Source organism: Nicotiana tabacum, chromosome 14 (genome assembly GCF_000715075.1).
Source record: "Nicotiana tabacum cultivar K326 chromosome 14, ASM71507v2, whole genome shotgun sequence".
Lineage (NCBI taxonomy): Eukaryota > Viridiplantae > Streptophyta > Magnoliopsida > Solanales > Solanaceae > Nicotiana > Nicotiana tabacum.
Window position 1 is genome coordinate 81796838 of NC_134093.1, and position 19787 is coordinate 81816624.

Consider the following 19787-nt stretch of genomic DNA (forward strand, 5'->3'; position numbering starts at 1 on the left):
GCTCAATTCAGGAACGGTGGCTAACATTTCACTCTCACAACTACAATAGAAGGTCGAGAGGATCGAGCAGTTTCGTGAGGAGATCAACATGATGAAGACATAGTCCTTAGGGTGGAAAGAAGGTATGGACTGCCTTGCTGCAGAAAATGAGACTGCTCGAACCCAATTGTCATCGGTCGAAAGTCAGCTTCAAGGCATGAAGGAGAAGAGATCGACTCAGGAAAAGAAAATAGAGGAGGTCGAAGCTCGGTTGGCTTCCGAACTTGCAAAGGCCAAATCTAAAGCCAAAAAGGCTAAAGCCGAGACCGATGCGATCGTGACCGTCTACCGGGACAATGCTGAAGCTGCTCAAGTCCAAGAGAGAGAGGCAGCCGAGACCGCTCAAACTCGAGCACATTGGATTGCTGAACTCGCCAAATGCCAATCTCGGAGGAAACCCTCGAGGAGATCCACGCTCGAGATTTCGATCTTACCGACGAGATAATAAAGGCTAGAGAGCATAAAGCCGATGCTGGAGTGCTGGCCTCCTCCGATGATGATGACGACGCCGAGAGCAAGAACAGGTCCGAGAGCGGGGGGGACCTCGATGGAGAAGAAGCTGCCCCCGGAGAAAATTAGGAACCTTAGGATTTTTCACTTTTGATCTTTTGTGTAGGATCCTGATCGGACCTTGTAAATATTCTCATATATATAAAGATCTCTTTCCAAGTTGTCTTTATTTCATTTTCTGCCTCGTGAAAATTTTATTTCATTCATGCCTTATGAATTTTGTTCATAAGTTCGAGGCTTGGGCAATTTGATCGAAGCCGAACTAGTGTAGTTTTTATAATCGAGTGAATACTTGCTCGAACTTGTAGTAGGGTTACCCTTAGGTTTTAATTGAGTGAGGATGATTTCTCAAACTCAAAAATAAAATAGCCCTTTAGGCTCTTGAATTAGGCCGATACGACCATAGTAAAAAGAATGGCTTTCTCCCCCTTTTCGACTTGAAAAGTTTATTGTTTAGTCATATAAAATCTTTTGTGCCTTAGAATGAAATAAAGAATTTGTTCGAGAGTTCGAACGACTTTGTACCCATTAGGGTTTTCGAGGGTTGATATTATCGAGACCCTTAGTAATTCAGCCGAGGGTAGCCTTTTTTACCGGTTTATGAAAATATTCGAAGGCCTGTTTTATAACGGAAATAGGACGTATCCGAACCGTGTTAATTTGGCCGTATTAACTTGGGATTCAACTTTTGGGCTTGTTCCCCTATTATACTTCGAACTTGTTCGAAGTATCAGTCCCCGAGTAGGGTAGCCGTGGCCTATAAAATTGAGGGTTGCCTTTTTTGAGGTCTTACGATTTCTAGGTTTTAGTAATTCGATTATGTCGATTCTTTAGATAGAATTCCCCGAGTGTGGAGTCAATTGTTTGAACTTTAGTTGTGACCGACCCTTAAGTTAGTTTCCACAACAGATCACAAACATGACATTGTAAAGTAAACATTTCTCTAAGGCATGAAATATCTGGCAAGGAAAAATACTTTTTTCAATATATTAACATGCATACATGTTTTCCATTAGGGCTCGAGTAATCTACATGGGCATGGTTCGTTCGACCATTTGACCCTTATAAAATTTTTCTATCGAGACCCTGTCGGCACGAAGTATTTTCCTATCCGAGGGTGATGCCCCCTAATATCCGAGGTTGATTGTAAAAGAGCCTCGGATACTGTTGAATTGCTCTAAGTTAGCATGAACAATGGTTGCCTCATTAAAAATCTTGCTGGAAAAACCCATTTGGGACAAAAATCGGTCTAAGGGAAAAAGAGTGCAACGCGTGCTTTCAGACCTAAGGACTTTGTGTTTGACGAATCTTTCGATGTCTTAGATTAAACACCTACAAATCGTTAGTATAAAATATAAATGAAAATGGAGAAGGTCGTACCTTAGTAGTAATATCGTTTGAGGAGTGATATATTCCAATTGTTTGGTAATTGTTCGCCGTTCATCGTGCCAAGTTTTTAGGATCCCTTTCCTATGATATCGAGGACCTGATACGGTCCCTCCCAGTTCGGTCCAAGTTTTGCTTCGTTTGTGTCTCGAGTATTGAGGGTGACCTTCCTCAGAACCAAGTCCCCAATTTTAAAGTGTCGAAGATTGGATCTTCGATTGTAGTAGCTTTCGATCCGCTGTTTCTGTGCGGCCATCCGAACTAAGGCGGCTTCCCGTTTTTCATCTAGCAATTCAAGGCTTGTATTCATAGCCTCATGATTTGACTCTTCCGTTGCATATCAAAACCTGACGCTAGGTTCCCCGACTTCAACCGGGATCAGAGTTTCGGTGCCATATACTAAAGAGAATGGTGTTGCCACCGTACTGGATTTTGACGTTGTTCGATACCCCCAAAGGACTTCGGGCAATATTTCTCTCCATCTTCCCTTAGCGTCGTTCAATCTTTTCTTTAGATTTTGAATGATGGTCTTGTTTGTCGATTCGGCCTATCTGTTCCCACTAGGATGATATGGCATTGATAGGATCCTCTTTATTTTGCGATCTTCGAGAAACTTTGTCACTTTGCTGCCAATGAATTGCTTTCCATTATCGCATATGATCTCGGCAGGCATCCCGAATCAGCATATAATGTGGTCCCAGATGAAATCTATGACTTATTTCTCTCTAATTTTCTCGAAAGCCTGTGCTTCAACCCAATTAGAGAAATAGAAATAGTCAGTCATAAATAAAATAAATTTAGCTTTACTTGGGGCCGATGGTAGGGGGCCGACGATATCCATTTCCCATTTCATGAATGGCCATGAGGATAAGACTGAGTGGAGTTTCTCTCCGGGTTGTTGAATCATCAGTGCATACCTTTGACATTTGTCTTACTTTTGAACAAACTCTTTTGTATCCTTTTCCATATCAGCCCAATAGTATCCTGCTCTGATGACTTTGTAAACCAATGATTCGGCACCGAAATAATTTCCACAGATTCCTTCGTGGATTTCTCGTAGGACGTAGTCGGTATCTCCTGGTCCTAAACATATTGCCAATGGTCCATCGAACATCCTTCTATACAGTGTTCCGTCTCCAGCCAATGTGAATCGTGCGGCCTTCGTATGTAGAGTCCTCGATTCCCTATGATCCGATGGAAGCTTTCCGTTCTTTAGGTATTCGATATATTTGTTCCTCCAATCCCAGGTCAGACTTCTGGAGTTGATTTCGGTGTGGACTTCTTCGATTACTGAACTTGAAAGTTATACGACAGTCCCCGAGCTAATCTCATCGTCTTTGACTGATGAACCCAAATTTGGGAGGGCATCAGCCTCGTTGTTTTGTTCTCGAGGCATATGCTATAAGGTCCATTCTTTAAACCGATGTAGAGTCACTTGTAGTTTTTCCAAGTATCTATACATTCGATCTTCTCGAACCTCGAAGGTTCTGTTGATTTGGTTTACCACAAGCAGGGAGTCACATTTGGCCTCGATGACTTCTGCTCCCAAACCTTTAGCTAGCTCGAGACCTGCAATCATGGCCTCATACTCGGCCTCACTGTTAGTTAACTTGGCAGTTTTGATAGCTTGTCTAATTGTATTAACCGTGAGTGGCTTTAAAACGATGCCTAACCCGGGCCCCTTCGTGTTTGAAGCACCGTCTGTGAAGAGGGTCCACACCCCCGATAATGTACCCGACTTTATTAATAGTTCTTTTTCGACCTCGGGTACGAGGGCTGGTGTAAAGTCGGCCACAAAGTCCGCTAAGATTTGAGACTTGATGGCTGTTTGGGGTCGATACTCGATATCGTACCCACTGATCTCGACGGCCCATTTGGCCAATCAGCCCGAAAGTTCGGGCTTATGCAAAATATTGCGAAGGGGATAAGTAGCCACCACACAGATCAGATGACACTGAAAATATGGTTTTAATTTCCTAGAGGCGCTTATTAGGGCAAGCGCTAATTTTTCTAAGTGTAGGTATCGGTTTTCGACCTCACCTAAAGTTCGACTAACATAGTAAATAGGAAATTGCGTACCTTACTCTTCTCGATCTAGGACCCCACTTACCGCCATTTTCGAGACTGCTAAGTACAAGTAGAGTTGTTCGTCTGCTTTTGGAGTATGAAGTGGTGGCGGGCTCGAGAGGTACCGCTTTAATTCTCCCAATGCTTGTTGGCATTCCGGGGTCCATGCAAAATTGTTCTTATTTTTGAGCAGTGAGAAGAACTTGTGACTTCTATCTGAAGACCTCGAGATGAATCGGCCTAGGGTGGCTATACGCCCTGTTAATCTTTGTACAGCTTTAACATTGTCCACGACTGTGATGTCTTCGATTTCCTTGATATTATCGGGGTTGATCTCGATACCCCGATTCGATACCATAAAGCCGAGGAACTTTCCTGAGCCGACCCAGAATGCACATTTCTCCGGGTTGAGTTTCATATTGTATTTCCTTAGTATATCGAAGGTCTCCTGCAAATATGTCAAATGGTCCTCTGCTCGCAGGGACTTAACTAGCATATCGTCAATATAAACCTCCATTGACTTACCTATTTATTCTTCGAACATTCGATTTACTAAGCGTTGATAAGTGGCACAAACAATCTTTAGTCCAAACAACATTACATTATAACAATAGGTGCCGTACTTAGTGATAAACGAAGTCTTTTCCTGATCCTCCAGGTTCATTTGTATTTGATTGAGCCCAAAGTAGGCATCGAGAAAATTAAGGATCTCATGTCCGGTCGTGGCATCGATCATGCGATCGATATTCAGTAGAGGAAAAAATTCTTTAGGGCATGCTTTGTTTAAATATTTATAGGCTACGCACATTCTAATTTTATTTCCCTTTTTAGGGAATGCGACTACATTTGCTAACCATTCGGGATATTTTACCTCCCGAACGGATCCTATTTTGAGAAGTTTGGTTGCCTCGTCCTTGATGAATGCATGTTTTACCTCGGACTGGGGCCTTCTCTTTTGTTTTACCAGGCGGAACTTCGGGTCCAAGCTTAGTCGATGTGTAGCGATTTCCGGCGGGATCCCTGTCATATCTAGGTGGGACCAAGAAAAACAATCCATATTATTGAGAAGAAATTTAGCGAGTTTTTCCTTGAGCTCGGGGGTTAACACCGTACCCAGGTATACCTTTCGATCTGGTAGATGCTCGATCAATATGATTTGCTCCAACTCCTCGACTGTCAATTTGGTGGCGTCGGAATCCTCGGGGGATTATGACGGATCAAGGGATCCAGTAGTCATCGTCCTCATCCGTTCCCTGCTTCCCCGACTGAGTCGAAGCTGGTAGCTGTGGTTGCTATTTAGCTTCGTATTTTCCTTTGGACTCCGATCCCTTTGTTGACGAAAGCGCCGATACCGATATTACTTCGTTGACTGCGAACATCTCTATGGAAGCATGCTGTTCCCCATGCACCATTTTTACTCCATCCGGTGTCGGGAACTTCAACATTTGATGAAGGGTTGAGGGGACCGCCCTCATGTTGTGAATCCAGGGTCTTCCGAGCAGTGCGTTGTATCTCATATCGCGCTCAATCACATGGAACTTTGTTTCTTGAATAGTTCCGGCTACATTTATTGGTAGGATGATTTTACCTTTAGTTGTTTCACTCGCCATGTTGAAGCCATTGAGAACCCGAGTTGCGGGTACGATCTGATCTTGTAGGCCGAGCTACTCCACGACCCTCGATCGAATAATATTGGCCGAACTTCTTGCACCAATTAAAGCACATTTAATCTAAATTTTATTCATAAGGATAGAGATTACCAAAGCATCATTGTGGGGTTGTGAGATCCCTTCTGCTTCCTCATCATTGAATGATAAAGTGCCTTCTGGCACATAATCTCGAGTTCGTTTTTCCCTGGTGATTGATACTTTAGTGTGTCTGAATACAGGCCTTTATGGAATATCAACCCCACCAACGATCATGTAAATCACGTGCTGTGGTTCTTCCTGCTCGTTTTTCCTGTTTGCATCCCTGTCTCTGAAATGGTTTTTAGCTCGGTCGCTCAAGAATTCTCGAAGGTGACCCTCGTTGAATAGACGGGCCATCTCCTCCCTTAGTTGTCTGCAGTCTTCGGTTTTATGACCATGTGTACCATGGTATTTTCATATTTGATTGGGGTTCCTTTGGGATGGATCAGTTTATAGGGGTCTGGGCTATCTAGTATCTTTGATTCTCCTAATGGGTGGCACAATACCTGATGCGTCGCTGCTGAAGTTGTATTCTGATAATCGTGGTGCTTTTGTGGAATTGGCATGTTTATCGAAGCCACTTTTGCTCATGAGCCCTCGAGAGCTCTGTCTTAGATCGTTCCTTCGATCATTTCTGATGGGATTGCGTCCTGGCCGGCTGTTTCTACGATCTTCATTGTATGGTTGATACCGATCTCTGCTCGACCGGGGTTCTCCGTCGATATCCCTTTGAGTTCTGCTGACGGGCCTGTTTGTATAAGCGAAACCGGAAGGGGTCCCCAATTGATCATCCTCGACCCTGATCTTTGACTGGTACTGATTATGTACATCGGCCCAGGTTACTACTGAATATTCAATTAAATTCTGCTTTAGCTATCGTGATGCCACCGAACTTCGTTCGTTCAAAACTTGAGTAAAGGCCTGAACAGCCCAATCGTCTGTGACCGGTGGTAGTTCCGTGCATTCCATCTGGAACCGAGATACGAATTCCCTAAATATTTCATTGTCTTTTTGTTTCACCTTGAAGAGGTATGATTTCTTAGTCGTAACTTTTATTGCTCCGGCATGTGCCTTTACGAAGGAGTTTGCAAGCATGGCGAAGGAATCAATGGAATTAGGCAGAAAATTGTGGTACCATATCATTGCTCCTTTCGACAAGGTTTCTCCAAATTTCTTCAGTAGAACAGATTCAATCTCATCGTCTTCCAAGTCTTTCCCTTTTATTGCGCATGTATAAGAAGTGACATGCTCATTAGGGTCGGTGGTCCCATTGTACTTAGGAATTTCTAGCATTCGGAATTTCTTCGGAATGGGTTTCGGAGCCTCACTTGGAGGGAAAGGCTTCTGTACAAATTTCTTTGAATCAATACCCTATAGAATCGGCGGAGCCCCCGGTATTTGGTCAACCCGGGAGTTATATGTCTCTACTTTCTTGTCATTTGCCTCGATTTTCTTTTCTCCTGAATCAATCCGTTTAGTGAGCTCCTCGAGCATTTTCATAATGGCGGGGTCAGTTCCCGATTCGTTGGCGTTCAACCTTTCCGGCTTAGGATTGGTCCTGTGGACGACTTCTGGTTCGATCCTACTCGGTATTCGATGCTGATTTTGTAGTTGTGCTATAGCGGCTTGTTGGCCCTGTAACATTTCGAATATCAATTGGAGGCTAACTCCACCATCTTCTGTGCCCTGCGTACCTCGACCACCTGATCGAACTTCCCTGCGTATGCTACCTTTGGGATCAACGCCCAAATTTGTATTTAAAGCGACGTGCGAACTGACATCAACAGGATTTGCAATTAGTGCTCCCTCGAGGTCAGTCTGAGGCACCTCGATCCCTGGGGCGGCTGTATTGTCATTTTTCCTGTGAAATCCGAGGCCGTTGTCACCATATGCAGGCGCTGCTTGTGAGTTTGACATGTTTATCCTAAAAATAAAGATTCTTACGAGAACAAGTGTAAAGTAGTGTGTGCTAACGGAATCAGTATTAAGCAATCACTATTATCCTTAGCCCCACGGTGGGCGCCAAACTGTTTACCATTTAAATTGGATAACAATTAAACTTATAATATGGTTCTAAGGACACGTGATTTATCCTAATACCAATTGATAAATATGAGGATGGGTAATAGAAATTGACAATAAAGTAAAGCAAACCGGTGTTAGAATGAAACTCAGCCCTCGAGTTTGGATACCCTCGAACTGATTGATGCCAGAACCATTAAAGTATAACAAGCTGGTTAACAATAGTATAAACGAGAAAGAGAATTATATTGCTTTTTATATCTGTCAACCGTGTTGTACAAATGATTAGAACCCCCTTTATATAGTAGAGGAATCCTACTTATGATATAATTCTAAGTACAGAAGGAAATCCCATGATTAGCTGATTAACCGTTTCTGATTTGATCAATTCCGAGATTTACGCCATGATCCTCGACCAGTCACCGAGGTTTACGCCGTGATCCTCGACCAGTCACAGATATCTCGCCTTTCTGTTATTATGCTATCTTCGATCTTGCTCGATGTCTGTCTCATTTAGTTTCGATCGCTACTAGCCTCGATCTCGACAAGTACCTCGGTTTTGAACTCGGTACCTAGTCCTCGTGATTTAGTCTGTTCCGTTACGAGGCCGTCCTTTGATGCAATCTCCCGATCTCGATCAAATTATTAAATCGGATAGGCCCGATTTTAACAGTATACAATCTCTTATTGTCATATGCTATATCTGGAGCGCAATCTTAGGACATAGCAACATTAGTTAAGACTTGTGATATATGTCATCACTCATCATCAGCTGGTAGATGGCACAAGAATATACTTCTTGGATTATTGTGAAGTTACTGAAGAAAAATTCTGTTGATGTACTCCAGATGATACTCATTGATTGTTTAATTGTTAAGCAGCCTCGTGTTTGCTTTATCCTAGCCAAGAAAGATTTAGGGTGTGTTTGGTATTGAAAATTTTTTCATGGAAAATGAGTGATTTTATCACTTATTTTCTCTTGTTTGGTTGGTGAGTGAAAATCTTTTTCCGAAAAATATTTTTTAGTATTTGGTTAGAGAATAGAAAATATATTTTACAAAAATAATTTTTTATGCTACTCTCCTCACCCCTTCCCCCAAGTCCCTATGTTTCCTGTGCTCTCTCCCTTCCCTCCCCTAAATACCCAACATTTTCATGACTCTATTTTTTCTTCAAGAATTTAATTATTCTTCTAAAAATTCACACAAATCCAAAGTAATTAACTAATGTGTTGCTTTACTTTTTTACGCAAAAACAACATTGAAAATTATGCTCAATAACTAGAAAAAATATTCTTTTTTAGTTGAAAAAGAAAGTACTATTTCTACAACATGAAAATAAAGTACTCATTTTGTTGAAATGAAAGAAAATACTTTTTCTATATCATGAAAAGTAAATACTCTTTTTGTTTCAATAAAAGAAAATACTTTTTACTACATCATTTTGTTGAAATGAAGTAAATATTTTTTCTACATCACGAAAAGAAAGTATTTTTTTCGTTAAAATAAAAAAAAAACTTTTTTATATCGTGAAAAGAAAATACTCATTTGGTGAATTGAAAAAAAAATCTATCTATAACATGAAAAGAAAGTACTATTAATAATTTTTTTATTTAGGGTGGGAGTAGGGGTGAGGCGAGGGTGGGTTGGGGTGGGGTGAGGCTGGGTTGGTAGGGGTTGGTGGGGATGGAGAATGGACGAAAAGTTAGAAAAGAGTTTTGGAAAATATTTTCCCTTCTATTGATATGAAAAATATTTTCCTACAATTTGAGGGAAATGAGTTCATGAGAAAAATATTTTTCAAAACATTTAAACCAATCAAACATAAAAAAATTGAAAAATATTTTTGAAAAATATTTTCCTTCCTACCAAACACACCCTTAAAGCAGAATATCCTTTACAGACGTAGCAATGGTTAGTGGCTTGAATTTAGGACGTCAAAGTTAATGGACAGACTCTTAATGTTTGTTTACTCTGAATAACGGCATATCCTTTCGAGATGCTCTCCATTACTACAAGCATATGCCTCTAATGGTACAAGTGCTTCTTGTTTGAATTTACCATGATTAGCTGTTATCTCTTTTTGGTATGGATTTAAGTTTACGTAAATTGACACAGTGAAAATTTTTATGGTATCATTGCAATTCAACTGGATATAGCAGCTGTTATTCATTTACCAGGCTATCATATCAGACAGGTCAACTTAACCTTATTTTTTCCTTCCCGTTGATTCCCCCCGACAATCAAGCTATACTTCTTTCTAACAAGTGGCTGAGTGTTAAAACTTGTTGCTCCCAAACGTATACGCAGGTATACGTGGCCGGACGAGTAATATAGGATTGTAAGTCCAAATATCGTACCCACAAGGACTTGTGATTAACTTCAACTAAATTAAACTTAACAATTAATTTATTTAAGCAATTTTCAAAGTGTGATTATTTAACTAAAACTTAAAATAAGTGGTTACCTTGCAAGTGAAGCTCGCCAGCTTCCTTTTAATTCTGTTCTTTTCTTCCAATTTCATCTCTCGTTAATCCTAAGCCATCCAAACATAGTAATTTAGTATAAATCAATATTTAATATAAGTTAGGCATCTTTAAAGTAAAATATCACCAAAAAGCAGTTAAAATATCAACCAAACCAACAATGAAGCTGTACTTCCTTCCCGTTGATTCCCCCGACTTATTTTTTCCTTCCTGTTGATTCCCCCGACAATCAAGCTGTACTTCCTTCTGACAAGTGGCTGAGTATTAAAACTTATTGCTCCCAAACGCACACGCAAGTATACGTGGTCGTACAATTAATATATGATTGTAAGTCCAGATATCGTACCCACATAGATTTATGATTAACTTAAACTAAATTAAACTTAACAATTAGTTTTATTCAAGCGATTTTCAAAGTGTGATTATTTAACTAAAACTTAAAATAAGTGGTTACCTTGCAAGTGAAGCTCGCCAGCTTCCTTTTAATTCTGTTCTTTTCTTCCAATTTCATCTCTCGTTAATCCTAAGCCATCCAAACATAAATAATTTAGTATAAATCAATAATTAATATAAGTTGGGCATCTTTAAAGTAAAATAACTCCAAAAAACAGTTAAAATATGAACCAAACCAACAATCAAGCTGTACTTCCTTCCCGTTGATTCCCCTACTTATTTTTTCCTTCCCGTTGATTCCCCCGACAATCAAGCTGTACTTCCTTCTAGCATGTGGCTGAGTGTTAAAACTTGTTGCTCCCAAACGCACACTCGAGTATACGTGATCGTACAAGTAATATATGATTGTAAGTCCAAATATCGTACCCACATGAATTTGTAATTAACTTCAACTAAATTAAACTTAATAATTAATTTATTCAAGCGATTTTCAAAGTGTGATTATTTAACTAAAACTTAAAATAAGTGGTTACCTTGCAAGTGAAGCTCGCCAGCTTCCTTTTAATTCTGTTATTTTCTTCCAATTTCATCTCTCGTTAATTCTAAGCCATCCAAACATAAATAATTTAGTATAAATCAATCTATTAATATAAGTTGGCATTTTAAAAGTAAAATATCACCAAAAAATAGTTAAAATATGAGAAAAGTAACATTAAAACATAAATAAATATGTCCAACATCAGGAGGTTATTCGATTCCGCCTCTTAGAAAGAAAAGAACTTAAATAAAAATACTTAATAGCATGACGATACTTTTGTATATAACTTCTACCCTGAGCACACACAATGGAACCGTAGACAGTCAAGTAAAATCCAGTCCACGAACTAACTTGTTTTATGGACAACATCATTGTGGTAAAGGTCGTAATGCTAGATGTAGAAACTCAATACTTTTTACCCGTAAAACGATACAACTGAATTTTTTTACGTGGTTTATAGACAAGCAAACTGATTTGATAAAAATATGATAAATGAATTAAATAAAATGCAAGACTTAGCGCTAAAATTGAGATAAATAGCAGATAGCCTGGTTCCGGGAGCAAGACTTCCGAAGGCAGCAATAAGAATAATGAAAGTATTATTTAGCTTGGGAATAGTATGCAACATAAGTTTGTCAGAATTTTCGTGTGTTAGAATGTTTGTTAAAATCACTATTTATAGCTATACCTAGGGAATAAAGTCCTAGGATCAAGTCCCTCTTTAATGACAATAATGGGGGCCATTGATGAATATGTAACGACATGCTATGAATATCAAAATTCTCTGTAACAGCTTCGTATTTAATACTTAGGAATATTCTTTATTAAATGTCATCTGGTGATAAATATTCGTTTGCTCCCGTTGATTATGTTCCCTTCGAAATTTACCCGGTGCAAACTGAAGCTGTTATCCTCGGTCTTGGTTCCCACTCGCTTCATCTTCCATCTGCCTCCAATTCCATGTGTCACGCTGTCATTTGAGCATTTAATATAAACCGATTTTACCCTATACAGATAGTCCCCCTACTTTTTGCTGGCACATCTTTGTGTTACCGGGAAGTTGGTGAAGATTCTTTTCTTGGCGGAAAGTTTCTTAAACATTTCTAAAAAGTTTTTGATGCTTAATAAGATATGTTTAATACCCCTGACACGTGTTACTCCACGATTTAATAATATTTTTGACGGTTCTCGAGGTAATTATGGCCACAATTTTAGCCGCCTATATCTTTACTTATACGTCTCATTCTACCTCTTTCACTTCTAACAACTTCATAAACTCTCCCAACTTCTTTGGTTTTAACTTCCTTCTTCTTTCATCTCCCTTTGATCTTCTTCTAAAAAACTCTTATCACCTTCTTATCATTATGTCTTCTTATACTAACTCTTCTAAGAACTTTGATCTTCTCTTCGTTGGGGTCCCGAAGAGGAGCAAAGACAAAGAGGTTGATGTCAATGCTGATCCTCCCACGGTGAGCACCATCATCCCTATACATCTCAATACTGCCAAGGATTTTGATGAGAAGTTCCCCACTTCAATCCCCCGAACTTGGGCTGTTGGTAAATATCCCTCGTCTATTCGCCCTTTCAGTATTCCTGTTGTGAAGGGAGACTATGACTGCCATGCCCTAAACATCATTGCTCCTGATCTGGTGGAGCGGTAACCTTCGCCAAGAATGGTTTCTTGTATGTTTACACATACCCCTTCACTTTGGGTCTATTTTCTTTCAGCGGGGGACTTGACCTCGTGGTTTGGAATTGTGCCACCGGTACCAGGTTTGCTTGGCTCAGGTGGGCCCTTCGTTGTGGCGAACAGTGGCCTATCTGCGACGATTGTTCCTAGAAATTAAAGAGCCCCTCACCCTAGCTTATACGATGAACCTTTACTTAACCAAAATCTTCTGTAGGGGAGTAATTAACTTTGGTAAGCGTGGCCACCATGCTTTGCTTACAAGCATGGATGATGACAATGACCATGGATAGATGGAGCGGTTTGTCGTCATTGCTACCAAGGACATTATCCCGGCCGTAACTCCATCCTTTCACCAATCCTGAAATCGTTCACGTAAGTTCAAAGTTTATCTCTTTCTCTGAAAATAGGCTATTTCATGTCATTGTTAACCCTTCTTCTTTCATTATTTCAGCAACTCGGTGGACACCACCAAGGGTTGAAGGCCTGGACCGGTGGTTTCAGAAGATTCTGGACATTACTCCTCCAAATACTCAACGGTGGAAGGAATTGGCCCCCAAATACGGGTGGAGGGCCAAGAATCATGGTAAACAAACTCTTCCTTTATTCCATCTTTCTACATGAGTAAACCTGCTAACACTACCTCCTTGTTTGAGTCAGGTCTCCCGTAGGGTTCTGTTTCCGTCCCTGAGGAGGATGTTTTGGTCGATCCCGCAGAGGCTGCAAGGTTATTGAAGGAGGCTCTCACCTTGATTGGTTCCCTCGGTCCTGCTTCCAGTGCAAGTGCTTCTTCTCGGAGTCCCCGGCCGGAGAACAAACAACCAGAAAGGCGAAGTTCTTCCTCGGCCGAGGGTAAAAAGAAGAAAGTGAAGAAAACGATGCCCGAGCTAGCCACATCCACTATGGTTATTGACGATGATGGGGAAGCCAGTGATGAAGAGGCTTCCCTCCAAAGGAGACAATGATCTTCATCAACTCAACTGAATGCTCAATCTGGAGAGCTTATAACCCCAATCGCGGATGATGTTCAAGCGCTCTGGGAGAATTCGACTTGGTGGAAAATGCTGATTCTCCCTTTCCAGTCCCAGTTACTACTTCCAGTGCTACAAGGTCGAGTACCGGGCCTCTTCTGCCTTCGGTTGGTGAGCAGCCAACAAATATCGCTGCTTGTGCCACAACTGCTTCTCACCCTACAACACCATCAACTTCATCTCCCTCTACTCTAGCTATACTTTCTTCACCAACAACTGTTACATCTCCTCCCCTGGCCACAGACACCCGAGAGGAAGATGCCCCTCCTCCCCAGTCCCCTGTCCATGGGAATTTGGGGTACAACTATTTACCCCCTTTGCAGATCTCCAAGGGAGGAGAAGTGTCTCTCTCTCTGTTTCCAAGGAGTCCGGCGGAGCTTGCCAATTATCTGAGGCCACTGGCTTCAGAGAAAAATAAAAAGAAAATACACTCTCTTTCGGGGGAGTGTATGATAAATAACGCCATGCACAATGCAACAGCGGTACTGTACTTGTCCTTTTTACTGCTTGTTTTTCTTTGTCTGTTACAACAGGGTTTTTGGCTTCGATATTTTCTTTACAGGCCAACTTCCTCGCTTCCGAGGGCCTTCAGAAATTGATCCTTGAAAAATAAGGACTCAAGTCCGAACGGGATCAACTGTTGGCCGATAGGAATCAACTTGCCACGTGCCTCCCGGTATTAGAAGCGAACGCCGCCGAAGTGAGTGATCTTGAGGCCCAGCTACAGCTTAGCGAGCATGAGGTAGTGGCCCTTAGTCAAGAAGCTTCTCAATTAAATATTCAATTCCAAGAAGCTAAGGCTAAGTGGTCTAAAGTTCAATATGTCGTGCTTGCTGCTACCGAACGCGAGTCTGCTTCCATTGAGTGAGTGACTAACTTGGAGGCAGTCTTGAATTCCAAAGCTGAAGAGGCTGCTGCTGTAAAGGCGAAGCGTGCCCAGATGGAGGATAGGTATAAGAAGATCATGGATCACAATAAGGTTCGTATAACCATAATCTGCGATCTCGATCTTAGCCTTAATGCCATGAGATCCGAGTGGGATGGCCTTTTGACCAAGGTTGATAGGCTAAAAACAAAAATTTAGCACCAAAGGGATTCCCTCATTATTGAAAAGACACATTATATGTACCACATCAGGAGAGAAACCTTGGAAGAGGCCAAAACAGGTGTTATTAATATCGACGATGGGATCGCCAAGGCCCGAACGCTGGAGTTAACTGCTCGAGAACACCTCCCGACTCAGCCTGATGCCACCAATTCTTCTAGTTCTGGTTCCTAGTCCTTAGGAACCGAGGAGGAACTTGAAGAGGATGATGATGAGGTCCAAGATCCTGCGCTGACGGCAGATCCGCCTACTTCTCCCGGGAGCGTAGATGCTTGTTTTCCTTTTGTATTTTTGTACTTGTGCTGCTTGGTACATTTAATAAATAAAGGTTCTTTTTGTTTAAGCACTGCACAAAATTTATTCTTTTTGCGTCAAATTAGGCAAGGCTTCAAGTGTATTTTTCCCTGATAGCATTTGGGTTACGGGAAAAAACTCTTTCGGAACCAACCCTTTACTATGAGGGTTTCATAAGTGAGGGCCCTCTTATGTTTACGGTGCTCTTGAAGAGGACGTCCCCTGTTCATTCCGGCACTAGCATTTGAAGTACTTAGTTAACTTTCAAATGATAAAATTAATTCATAGTTTGGACAAGAAACAAGATAAAAATAAAAGGACTTAATTTTATTCATTTTATCTTCAAAAGTACATAAGCAGTCGAGTGCTGAAAGAAAAGAAATTGCTAATACATGTGGCTATTCTGTACAACTTGTTTCTACGGGGCTAGCTATGCAGTCCCCATCCCGATGAGACATTATTTCTCCTGGGTCTCGCAGTCCCAATTTTTGTGGCAATCACATTGCCGTATCCTTATACTATTCCCCCCAGTTTTCGAATGCGAATTGAAACACTGGAAGTCTTGCTCCTTTGAAGGAAAAATACTAGTGAATGGTTGGATAATATTTGGTTTGATAGCAAGCTTCGTTTTCCGTTAGGAACTTTGCTATCGAGCCAAAGATTATCTAACCACCCCCTAGTGGCTTGTAGGAAAAATACTTGTGAACGGTTGAATAGCCTTTGGTCCGTTGGCAAGTTTTGCTTCCCATTAGGAATTTTCCACCGAGCCAAAGACTATTTAACCATCCTGCAGTGGCTTGTTGTTTCAATGCCTTGTCATTTAAAGGTCTTATCTCTGCTAATGATGTTTCCTTCGTAGTATGCTTTCCGTCGCTTCCTCATGAAAAACCTTGCTAGAAAAACCCAATTGGGATAGAAACTGGGCGAAGGGAAAAATAGTATAGCACATACTTTCAGTACAAGCGGTGCCCATCAACAATAATACCTTTTGAGGTGAGTTTTCCAGTTGCTCGGCAATTTGACTCCGTATTGGTTCTCTAATTTATATGACCCTTTCCCGGTGATAGCTTAAACACTATAAGGGCCTTCCTACGTCGGACCCAGCTTTCCCGCGTTGAGCTCCCAGGTGTTTAGAGTTACTTTTCTCAAAACCAAGTCTCCTACTTTGAAATAACAGAGATTATCCCTCCAGTTATAGTACCTTTACATTCTTTGTTTTTGGGCCACCATCCTTATGTGTGCCAAGTCCCTACGTTCGTCAAGCAGCTCCAGTCTGACCAGCAATGCCTCATTATTTGCTTCTTCTTCCGCCCAAAAGTACGGTAAGGTCGGTTCTCCTACTTTTACCGGGATCAGAGCTTCTGCACCGTATATGAGAGAGAAAGGCGTCTCTCCCGTGCTCGACTTGGCCATCATCCGGTATGCCCACAACACTCCCAATAACTCTTTAGGCCACTTGCCTTTGGCTGCTTCCAACCTCTTTTTGAGGTTTTGAATAATCACCTTATTAGTAGATTCCGCCAGCTCGGATGCTCGGATGGTATGGCGAAGATGTGATTGTTTTAATTTTCAGGTCTTCAAGAAATTTTGTGACCTTGGAGGCTATGAACTGTGGCCCGTTGTCACAAGCAATTTCTTTCGATATTCCGAACTGGCAAATTATGTTTTCCCATAGAAAATCGACCACTTCGCGCTCACTGATTTTTTTGGTAAGGACCTGCTTAAACCCATTTAGTAAATTAATCAGTCAAAATTAGAAGAAACCTTACCTTCCTGGGACCCGATGGCAACGACCCGACTATATCTGTTACGACTCAATTTTCACTATAAGTCGTGATGACGCCCAACGTCGCTGCTAGGCAAGCCAACGGTGAACTACCCATTTAATTTCTCATTTTAGTATTTTTTTTAAAAAAATCTTTGATTTTTATTTAATAAGGAAACATAGTAAGTGAGCATAGTAATGTAAAGTATAAACTAAACGGGAAAGTAAGATAGTGAATTAAATAATCAAAACCCATGAGTGTCTACTAGAATTCCCAAAATTCGGTATTACAAGTGCATGAGCGTCTACTAAGGAGTGCCATAATAATAATACAACATATGTCTGGAATATACAATAGACAGAACAAAGTAAATAAATAAGATGTAGATTCTGTGGGCTGCGACACGTAGCATGAAATGCAGCTCACCATAAAGTCCCCTCACTAGCTATGCCTACGCGGCAAGATGACCATCAAATGAACCTATCAGATCCTGCACATTTAGTGGAGAAGTGTAGTATGAGTATGTAAATCAACGCATACCCAATAATTATCTAAACTAACCCCGGAGAAGTGGTGACAAGGGGTCGACATCGATACTTACTGATAGTCCAATGAATAAAATGCAGGAATCATAAATAGGCATAAAATACAACAGGATCGATAGAATAAGGAACAATAGATAACAAAATCTGCTAACAACAATTATCAGTTAAAATGTCCCCAAGGGCCACATTCTATCTCACCAAATATGAACCCTCAATTAGATATCCAATCTCAGGTCATGAAGAAAGTATTACGTAATTCCAAAGTTTAATTGAGAGGGTAATCTCGTGGGTATTCGGACTCTTAGCAATTTTTACGCACGAATTATGCAGAGGTCATTCGGACCAATCCATATAGTCGTGTATATTCACTGCCGAGGTCGTACGGCCCGATCCATGGATGCATCTCATATAAATACATATACTACTGAGGCGTTCGGCCCGATCCACAGGAGAGGAAGAAACTTATCGAATTGCGAGTCATATGCTTACAACACAGGTACATGAGCATAAAGTAAACATGACTTTTACCGTTTACCAAATATCTCGCCAAACAACTCCAGGTGATAAAGCTCGGCCAAATCTATTCCCAAATCAATTTCAATTATAAATTCACTTAATTAAGCTAGCAAAATGAGTTCAAATAATTCAAATATTACATGATAAAGTCCTAAGTCTACACGAACATAAACATGCTTTAGCTACGTACGGACTCTCGTCACCTCGTACGTGCGTAGCACCTATAACTAGAGCACACAAAAATCGTAATACCTACGGGGTATTTTCCCTCTCACAAAGTTAGACATGAGACTTACCTTGCTCCGAAGTTTTAATAACTGACTCCAATGCCTCTTTAACTCCTCAATACAAAGCCCAACGATCCGAAACTAGTCAAACAACATGCAAATCAATAAAAATATACTCCAACACTCATAATTAATTAATTTATAACAATTTCCAACTCCGCTCGAAAAGTCAACAAAGTAAACCCTCGGGCCCACGTGCTCGGATTCCAAAAATTCTTGAAGATAATCATTACCCATAACATCACAAATTCAAATATAATTTATTCCTAATTCCATGTCCAATTTCGGGATAAAAATCTAAAATTACCATTTTTAGGTTTTCTTCCAAAAATTCCATAATTTCTATCAAATTCTATGTTAAAATCTATATATAATCCAAGTATTTAACTCACAACAAGTGGGAATCACTTACCTTTCAATAGATGATGAAAATCTCCCCTCCAATAGCTCCCAAAGTTGGCCAACCCAAGTGAAACATAGGAGAAATGAGCTAAGTCCCGAATTAAATCCATGTTTTGCCCAGGTCCTCCCTCTTTGCGATCGCGGATAGTCCATCGCGATTGCGAAGGCTAAACCAAACTCGCCCAGAAATCTCACTATGCGAATGTGAGGCAGGTGACGCGATCGCGAAGCACACCCCGCCAAACAATCGCGAACGCGATCTCGTCTCCGCGAACGCATAGACCAAACTTGCTAGCCCCCCATCCACTCCTTCCACGATCGCGAACTTACCCACGCAACCGCGAAGAGCTAGCCTCCAAACCAGGCCACCATGCCAATGCTTCGCGTTCGCGAACGCGATGAACCATCTGCACAACGAGCCACAATACACAATCGTGAATAACAACTTCACCGAGCTCCCTACCAACACTACGCGGTCGCGAGCCTATTTACGTGATCGCGAAGAACTCCCCCGACACTAGAAACCAGCAATCACAAAACAAAGGAAAATGATCTGAAGCCATCTTGAAACACACCCGAGGCCCCCAGGACCCTGTCTAATCACACCACAGGTCCCAAAACATAACATGATCCTGCTTGAGGCCTCAAATCACACCAAAAAAACATCAAAACTAAGAATCGCTGATCGAAACCATTCTTTAAACTTTTAAACTTTTTAAGCTTCGACGAATGTGTCTGAATTACACTTAAACATTCCGGAATGATGCCAAACTTTACGTACAAGTCACAAATCACGATACGAACCTATTCCAAGGCTCGGAATACCAAATGGACATCCATTACATCAAAGTCCACTTCAATTCAAACTTATGAAATGCTAAAACCTTCAAAATGCTAACTTTCCACAATAAGCGCCGAAATGCGTCGGGCCACCCGATAATCAATCTGAACACACGCCCAAGTCCAAAATCATCATACGAACCTATTGGAACCTTCAAATCCCAATTATGAGGTCGTTTACTCAAA